This window comes from Idiotropiscis lumnitzeri, unplaced genomic scaffold (assembly GCF_059441095.1).
Source record: "Idiotropiscis lumnitzeri isolate Australia: NSW breed Sydney's pygmy pipehorse unplaced genomic scaffold, RoL_Ilum_1.0 HiC_scaffold_111, whole genome shotgun sequence".
In the NCBI taxonomy this organism is placed as follows: Eukaryota; Metazoa; Chordata; class Actinopteri; order Syngnathiformes; family Syngnathidae; genus Idiotropiscis; species Idiotropiscis lumnitzeri.
The window spans coordinates 652,750-659,200 of NW_028283649.1; positions in this window are offsets into that span (position 1 = coordinate 652,750).

A 6,451-nucleotide genomic window follows, 5' to 3' on the forward strand; every position below is an offset into this window, starting at 1 on the left:
GATTGTCCAATATTTCCCTTATGAGATAATGCCTCTCATAGCAAATGTGTACAGCGCGAGCTGAAAATGCATTTACAGCACTAAAAAAACAAACTTTTATAACAGCTAAACTAAACGTTTCTAATGTAAATTTCCACCTTTATATAGTGTAAAAAGACATCCTGAAGCCTGGGCAGTCATTAATTTGATTGTCCAATATTTCCCTTATGAGATAATGCCTCTCATAGCAAATGTGTACAGCGCGAGCTGAAAATGCATTTACAGCACTAAAAAAACAAACTTTTATAACAGCTAAACCAAACGTTTCCAATGTAAATTTCCACCTTTATATAGTGTAGAAAGGCATCCTGAAGCCTGGAAAGTCATTAATTTGATTGTCCAGTATTTCCTTCATGAGATATTGCAACACTTAGAAAAGGTGTACAGCGCCAGCAGACAATGAATTTTCAGCACTAAAAAAACGAAACTTCATTAACAGCTAAACCAAATGTTTCCAATGTAAATTTCCGCATTTATAGAGTGTAAAAATGCATCCTGAAGCCTGGGCAGTCATTAATTTGATTGTCCAATATTTCCCTTATGAGATAATGCCTCTCATAGCAAATGTGTACAGCGCGAGCTGAAAATGCATTTACAGCACTAAAAAACCAAACTTTTATAACAGCTAAACCAAACGTTTCCAATGTAAATTTCCACCTTTATATAGTGTAGAAAGGCATCCTGAAGCCTGGAAAGTCATTAATTTGATTGTCCAGTATTTCCTTCATGAGATAATGCCTCACATAGCAAATGTGTACAGTGCGAGCTGAAAATGCATTTTCAGCACTAAAAAAACAAACTTTTATAACAGCTAAACCAAACGTTTCCAATGTAAATTTCCACCTTTATATAGTGTAAAAAGACATCCTGAAGCCTGGGCAGTCATTAATTTGATTGTCCAGTATTTCCCTTATGCGATAATGCCTCACATAGCAAATGTGTACAGCGCGAGCTGAAAATGCATTTACAGCACTAAAAACCCAAACTTTTATAACAGCTAAACCAAACGTTTCCAATGTAAATTTCCACCTTTATATAGTGTAGAAAGGCATCCTGAAGCCTGGAAGGTCATTAATTTGATTGTCCAGTATTTCCTTCATGAGATATTGCAACACTTAGAAAAGGTGTACAGCGCCAGCAGACAATGAATTTTCAGCACTAAAAAATCGAAACTTCATTAACAGCTAAACCAAACGTTTCCAATGTAAATTTCCACCTTTATATAGTGTAGAAAGGCATCCTGAAGCCTGGAAAGTCATTAATTTGATTGTCCAGTATTTCCTTCATGAGATATTGCAACACTTAGAAAAGGTGTACAGCGCCAGCAGACAATGAATTTTCAGCACTAAAAAAACGAAACTTCATTAACAGCTAAACCAAACGTTTCCAATGTAAATTTCCACATTTATAGAGTGTAAAAAGGCATCCTGAAGCCTGGGAAGTCATTAATTTGATTGTCCAGTATTTCCCTTATGAGATAATGCCTCACATAGCAAATGTGTACAGTTCCAGCTGAAAATGCATTTACAGCACTAAAAAACCAAACTTTTATAACAGCTAAACCAAACGTTTCCAATGTAAATTTCCACCTTTATATAGTGTAGAAAGGCATCCTGAAGCCTGGAAAGTCATTGATTTGATTGTCCAGTATTTCCTTCATGAGATATTGCAACACTTAGAAAAAGTGTACAGCGCCAGCAGACAATGAATTTTCAGCACTAAAAAAACGAAACTTCATTAACAGCTAAACTAAACGTTTCCAATGTAAATTTCCACCTTTATATAGAGTAAAAAGACATCCTGAAGCCTGGGCAGCCATTAATTTGATTGTCCAATATTTCCCTTATGAGATAATGCCTCTCATAGCAAATGTGTACAGCGCGAGCTGAAAATGCATTTACAGCACTAAAAAACCAAACTTTTATAACAGCTAAACCAAACGTTTCCAATGTAAATTTCCACATTTATAGAGTGTAAAAAGGCATCCTGAAGCCTGGGAAATCATTAATTTGATTGTCCAGTATTTCCCTTATAAGATAATGCCTCACATAGCAAATGTGTACAGCGCGAGCTGAAAATGCATTTACAGCACTAAAAAACCAAACTTTTATAACAGCTAAACCAAACGTTTCCAATGTAAATTTCCACCTTTATATAGTGTAGAAAGGCATCCTGAAGCCTGGAAAGTGATTAATTTGATTGTCCAGTATTTCCTTCATGAGATATTGCAACACTTAGAAAAAGTGTACAGCGCCAGCAGACAATGAATTTTCAGCACTAAAAAACCGAAACTTCATTAACAGCTAAACTAAACGTTTCCAATGTAAATTTCCACCTTTATATAGTGTAAAAAGACATCCTGAAGCCTGGGCAGTCATTAATTTGATTGTCCAATATTTCCCTTATGAGATAATGCCTCTCATAGCAAATGTGTACAGCGCGAGCTGAAAATGCATTTACAGCACTAAAAAACCAAACTTTTATAACAGCTAAACCAAACGTTTCCAATGTAAATTTCCACCTTTATATAGTGTAGAAAGGCATCCTGAAGCCTGGAAAGTCATTAATTTGATTGTCCAGTATTTCCTTCATGAGATATTGCAACACTTAGAAAAAGTGTACAGCGCCAGCAGACAATGAATTTCCAGCACTAAAAAAACGAAACTTCATTAACAGCTAAACTAAACGTTTCCAATGTAAATTTCCACCTTTATATAGTGTAAAAAGACATCCTGAAGCCTGGGCAGTCATTAATTTGATTGTCCAATATTTCCCTTATGAGATAATGCCTCTCATAGCAAATGTGTACAGCGCGAGCTGAAAATGCATTTACAGCACTAAAAAACCAAACTTTTATAACAGCTAAACCAAACGTTTCCAATGTAAATTTCCACCTTTATATAGTGTAGAAAGGCATCCTGAAGCCTGGAAAGTCATTAATTTGATTGTCCAGTATTTCCTTCATGAGATATTGCAACACTTAGAAAAAGTGTACAGCGCCAGCAGACAATGAATTTTCAGCACTAAAAAAACGAAACTTCATTAACAGCTAAACCAAACGTTTCCAATGTAAATTTCCACATTTATAGAGTGTAAAAAGGCATCCTGAAGCCTGGGAAGTCATTAATTTGATTGTCCAGTATTTCCCTTATGAGATAATGCCTCACTAGCAAATGTGTACAGTGCGAGCTGAAAATGCATTTTCAGCACTAAAAAACCAAACTTTTATAACAGCTAAACCAAACGTTTCCAATGTAAATTTCCACCTTTATATAGTGTAAAAAGACATCCTGAAGCCTGGGCAGTCATTAATTTGATTGTCCAGTATTTCCCTTATGAGATAATGCCTCACATAGCAAATGTGTACAGCGCGAGCTGAAAATGCATTTACAGCACTAAAAAAACAAACTTTTATAACAGCTAAACTAAACGTTTCCAATGTAAATTTCCACCTTTATATAGTGTAAAAAGACATCCTGAAGCCTGGGCAGTCATTAATTTGATTGTCCAATATTTCCCTTATGAGATAATGCCTCTCATAGCAAATGTGTACAGCGCGAGCTGAAAATGCATTTACAGCACTAAAAAACCAAACTTTTATAACAGCTAAACCAAACGTTTCCAATGTAAATTTCCACCTTTATATAGTGTAGAAAGGCATCCTGAAGCCTGGAAAGTCATTAATTTGATTGTCCAGTATTTCCTTCATGAGATATTGCAACACTTAGAAAAAGTGTACAGCGCCAGCAGACAATGAATTTTCAGCACTAAAAAAACGAAACTTCATTAACAGCTAAACCAAACGTTTCCAATGTAAATTTCCACATTTATAGAGTGTAAAAAGGCATCCTGAAGCCTGGGAAGTCATTAATTTGATTGTCCAGTATTTCCCTTATGAGAAAATGCCTCACATAGCAAATGTGTACAGTGCGAGCTGAAAATGCATTTTCAGCACTAAAAAAACAAACTTTTATAACAGCTAAACTAAACGTTTCCAATGTAAATTTCCACCTTTATATAGTGTAAAAAGACATCCTGAAGCCTGGGCAGTCATTAATTTGATTGTCCAATATTTCCCTTATGAGATAATGCCTCTCATAGCAAATGTGTACAGCGCGAGCTGAAAATGCATTTACAGCACTAAAAACCCAAACTTTTATAACAGCTAAACCAAACGTTTCCAATGTAAATTTCCACCTTTATATAGTGTAGAAAGGCATCCTGAAGCCTGGAAAGTCATTAATTTGATTGTCCAGTATTTCCTTCATGAGATATTGCAACACTTAGAAAAGGTGTACAGCGCCAGCAGACAATGAATTTTCAGCACTAAAAAAACGAAACTTCATTAACAGCTAAACCAAACGTTTCCAATGTAAATTTCCACATTTATAGAGTGTAAAAATGCATCCTGAAGCCTGGGAAGTCATTAATTTGATTGTCCAGTATTTCCCTTATGAGATAATGCCTCACATAGCAAATGTGTACAGTGCAAGCTGAAAATGCATTTTCAGCACTAAAAAACCAAACTTTTATAACAGCTAAACCAAACGTTTCCAATGTAAATTTCCACCTTTATATAGTGTAAAAAGACATCCTGAAGCCTGGGCAGTCATTAATTTGATTGTCCAATATTTCCCTTATGAGATAATGCCTCTCATAGCAAATGTGTACAGCGCGAGCTGAAAATGCATTTACAGCACTAAAAAACCAAACTTTTATAACAGCTAAACCAAACGTTTCCAATGTAAATTTCCACCTTTATATAGTGTAGAAAGGCATCCTGAAGCCTGGAAAGTCATTAATTTGATTGTCCAGTATTTCCTTCATGAGATATTGCAACACTTAGAAAAAGTGTACAGCGCCAGTAGACAATGAATTTTCAGCACTAAAAAAACGAAACTTCATTAACAGCTAAACTAAACGTTTCCAATGTAAATTTCCACCTTTATATAGTGTAAAAAGACATCCTGAAGCCTGGGCAGTCATTAATTTGATTGTCCAATATTTCCCTTATGAGATAATGCCTCTCATAGCAAATGTGTACAGCGCGAGCTGAAAATGCATTTACAGCACTAAAAAACCAAACATTTATAACAGCTAAACCAAACGTTTCCAATGTAAATTTCCACCTTTATATAGTGTAGAAAGGCATCCTGGAGCCTGGAAAGTCATTAATTTGATTGTCCAGTATTTCCTTCATGAGATATTGCAACACTTAGAAAAAGTGTACAGCGCCAGCAGACAATGAATTTTCAGCACTAAAAAACCAAACTTTTATAACAGCTAAACCAAACGTTTCCAATGTAAATTTCCACCTTTATATAGTGTAAAAAGACATCCTGAAGCCTGGGCAGTCATTAATTTGATTGTCCAGTATTTCCCTTATGAGATAATGCCTCACATAGCAAATGTGTACAGCGCGAGCTGAAAATGCATTTACAGCACTAAAAAAACAAACTTTTATAACAGCTTAACCAAACGTTTCCAATGTAAATTTCCACCTTTATATAGTGTAGAAAGGCATCCTGAAGCCTGGAAAGTCATTAATTTGATTGTCCAGTATTTCCTACATGAGATATTGCAAAACTTAGAAAAAGTGTACAGCGCCAGCAGACAATGAATTTTCAGCACTAAAAAAACGAAACTTCATTAACAGCTAAACCAAACGTTTCCAATGTAAATTTCCACATTTATAGAGTGTAAAAAGGCATCCTGAAGCCTGGGAAGTCATTAATTTGATTGTCCAGTATTTCCCTTATGAGATAATGCCTCACATAGCAAATGTGTACAGCGCGAGCTGAAAATGCATTTACAGCACTAAAAAACCAAACTTTTATAACAGCTAAACCAAACGTTTCCAATGTAAATTTCCACCTTTATATAGTGTAGAAAGGCATCCTGAAGCCTGGAAAGTGATTAATTTGATTGTCCAGTATTTCCTTCATGAGATATTGCAACACTTAGAAAAAGTGTACAGCGCCAGCAGACAATGAATTTTCAGCACTAAAAAACCGAAACTTCATTAACAGCTAAACTAAACGTTTCCAATGTAAATTTCCACCTTTATATAGTGTAAAAAGACATCCTGAAGCCTGGGCAGTCATTAATTTGATTGTCCAATATTTCCCTTATGAGATAATGCCTCTCATAGCAAATGTGTACAGCGCGAGCTGAAAATGCATTTACAGCACTAAAAAACCAAACTTTTATAACAGCTAAACCAAACGTTTCCAATGTAAATTTCCACCTTTATATAGTGTAGAAAGGCATCCTGAAGCCTGGAAAGTCATTAATTTGATTGTCCAGTATTTCCTTCATGAGATATTGCAACACTTAGAAAAAGTGTACAGCGCCAGCAGACAATGAATTTTCAGCACTAAAAAAACGAAACTTCATTAACAGCTAAACCAAA